Below are 3,523 nucleotides of genomic sequence, written 5' to 3' on the forward strand. Positions count from 1 at the left end.
GCTTTAAATGGGTCATTTTCAGCATAAATAATCTCCTGGTTGTAGTTCATGGGGCATCTGATCTTCATCCAAAGATAGAATACTATGATAAGCTTCGGAAACAAGCTTAGAATGTCCTTTTAATAATTTAATTAAACTTTTGCAATAATGTAACATAGCAACAAAGAACCATCTAGGAAGTGAGTCTTAGGCAGCAACATTGCAAAGACATTTAACAACACTAGATCTTAATATTCATAAAAGTATATTATTCAAAGATAGTTTTTCTCTAAAAATCACTTTTCATTTTTATCAAAGATAACCAAATTAAGATATTCTCAAAGCAAGTCCAAATGGTGGCCCATAAAACAAATCTTACTAAATTTTACAGGATGGATAGCATATAAAGTTTATTCTCCAACCACAGAATAAAATTAGAAATCAAATAGAAGAATATTTGATACATTCACAAACATATGGATATTAAGCAACACACTTCCAATAATACATCAAAGAAATCACAAGGGGCATTTTGAAATATCTTGAGATGAATTAAAACTAAAACTCAACAAAACTTACAGGATACTCTAAAATAGTGTTAAGAGAAAATTTTATACCTGTAAACACCTATATATTTTTAAAAGATATAAATAGCATTCTACCTGAAGAAACACTATTCTAAACACACATTAACAAGAAGTAAGGAATAATAAAGATTAGACTGGAAATTCATGAAACAGAATAGGAAAACAGTAGAGAATATTGACAAAGCAAAAATTTGTCTTCAAAAACATAAGCAAAATTAATATATCTTTAGTCTTATCAAGCAAAAAATTACACATTACTAAAACTAGGAGTGGAAGAAGGGACATCCCTATGACTTTACAGAAATAGGAATTATTATAAGGGAATACTAGTGTGTGTGTGTGTGTGTGTGTGTGTGTGTGTGTGTGTGTGTGTGTGTGTGTGTCACACAATCAGGCTGACAAGTTCCAAGATCTGTAGTCACAATCTAGAGACCAGTCGATCGAGTGATATAATTCTGGTCCAAGTCTGAAGGCTTAAGAACCAGGAAAAGCAATGGTGTCCAAATTCTAGAAGGTTCAAGACCCAGAAATAGCTATTGTTTCAGCATGAGTCCAAAGGCAGGAAAGGATCAAAGCAATCAGGGAGGGTCAATCTTTTTGTTCTATTTTAAATGGGTTGATACTCAAAAAATATTCTACAACAGCCTACACAGTGGGAGAAAATGTTTGCAAATCATAAGGAGTTAATACTCAAAATATGTAAGGAACTCAAACAACTCAATAGCAAAAAATCAAACAATCCAAATAAAAAATTCACAGAAGAACTGAATAGATGTTTCCCAAAGAAGACATGCAAATGGCCAACAGGTATTTGGAAAGGTCTTCAGCATTACTAATCATCAGGGAACTGCAAATCAAAACCACAGTTAGATATACCTCACACCTGTTGGAATGGCTATCATCAAAAAGACGAAATATAACAAGTGTTGGCAAGGATGTGGAGAAAAGGAGGCCCTTGAGCACTGTTGGTGGGGCTGCAATTTGATGAAGTCACTATGGAAAACAGTATGGCAGTTCCTCAAAAGCTTAAAATAAAACTACCATACAGTCAGTCAATTCCATTTCTAAGTTATTTATCTGAAGGAAATGAAAGCACCAAAGTTGAATGCATCTCCATGTTCATTGCAGCAATAATACAATAGCCCCAACATGGAAACAGCCGAAGAATCCATGCACACACACAGACACACACACACTAGGGAATTTCATTCAGCTGTGAGAAATAAGGAAACCCTGCCATTTGTGACGCCACTGGATGGACCTTCAGGGCATTATGCTAAGTGAAACAAGCCAAACAAAGACAAATACTACATGTTATCACCTCTATGTGAACTCTAAAAAAAAAAAAAAGCCAAACTCTTCAAAACAGGATAGGAAAGTGGTTGCTTGGGATGGAGGGTAAGGGGATAGGGAGAAGTTGATAAAAGAGTACAAATTTATGAATATATTCTGAGGATCTAATGTAAAACATGTGACTATCAGTGATAACACTGTTACATAAATGAAGCTTGGTAGCAGTAGAATTTAAATGTTCCCATTTTAAAAAAAGTGAGATGATGGGTGTCTTAACAAACTAGTTGTTGAGAATCCTTCCCCAGTTCAGTTCAGTTCAGTTCAGTTGCTCAGTCGTGTCCGACTCTTTGTGACCCCATGAATTGCGGCACGCCAGGCCTCCCTGTCCATCACCAACTCCCGGAGTTTACTCAAACTCATGTCCATCGAGCCGGTGATGCCATCCAGCCATCTCATCCTCAGTCGTCCCCTTCTTCTCCTGCCCCCAATCCCTCCTAGCATCAGGGTCTTTTCCAATGAGTCAACTCTTTGCATGAGGTGGCCAAAGTATTGGAGTTTCAGCTTCAGCATCAGTCCTTCCAATGAACACCCAGGACTGATCTCCTTTAGGGTGGGCACAGTATATATCAAATCACCGTGTATCAAGTCACCACAGTGTACAATTTAAATATCTTATAATTTTATTTGTCATTTTTACACCAAAGCTGAAAAAATCTCTACAAAGAGTTCAGTCCCTTCACTTGTAAATTTATGTTTGAAAAGAATGACTTCACTTGTAAATTTATGTTTGAAAAGAATGAACACTCACGTCCTCAAAAAGCTAAACACAGAATTATCATATGACTGAGATTTTCCAATCCTATGTATATACTCGTAGGAATTGAAGGGAAGAGCTCAAACAAATGCTTGTATGCCATTTGTTTACAACATTGTTTACAGTGGCCAAAAGGTAGAAATAACCCATGTCTCCATTGACAGATGAATAAACAAAATGTGGTGTATGCATCCAAATGAAGCATTATTCAGCCTTTAAAAGAAATCATGTTCTGATACATGCTACAATATAAATGAATTGTAAAGATATTATCTATGTGAAATAAGCCATTCATAGTAATAAAATAATACAAGGAGGAAATATTTCCCCACTCGTTCTACAAGGCGAGGGTTACCCTGGCACCCAAGACAAAGAAATCACAGAAAAATACAGATCAATATTCCTTGCAAATATAGACATAAATCTCCTCAGAAAAACATGAGCAAACCAAATCTAGCAACACTGAAAAAGAATTATGCACCAGGACCAAGTGGGATTTATTTCAGGAATGAAATATGGGTTTTACATAAAAAAATCAATGTAATACACCATATTAATGGGAGAAGGAACAAAAACTACATGGTCATCTCAATTGATGCAGAAAAAAACATTTGACAAAATCCAACAACTTTTCATGATAAAAACACTCAAAAAATTAGAAATAGAAAATTTCAAACTGAGAAATCTAAAAAACCCAGAGCTAGCATTATATACTAAATGGTGAAATAATGAAATTTTTTTTTTCTCTAAGATCAAGAACAGGCCAAGGATGTCCAATCTTGCAACTTCTAGTCATCATTTTACTGGAGGTCCTAGCCAGCGGAATCAGGCAAGAAAAAGAAAGAAAAGG

This window comes from Muntiacus reevesi, chromosome 17 (assembly GCF_963930625.1).
Source record: "Muntiacus reevesi chromosome 17, mMunRee1.1, whole genome shotgun sequence".
In the NCBI taxonomy this organism is placed as follows: Eukaryota; Metazoa; Chordata; class Mammalia; order Artiodactyla; family Cervidae; genus Muntiacus; species Muntiacus reevesi.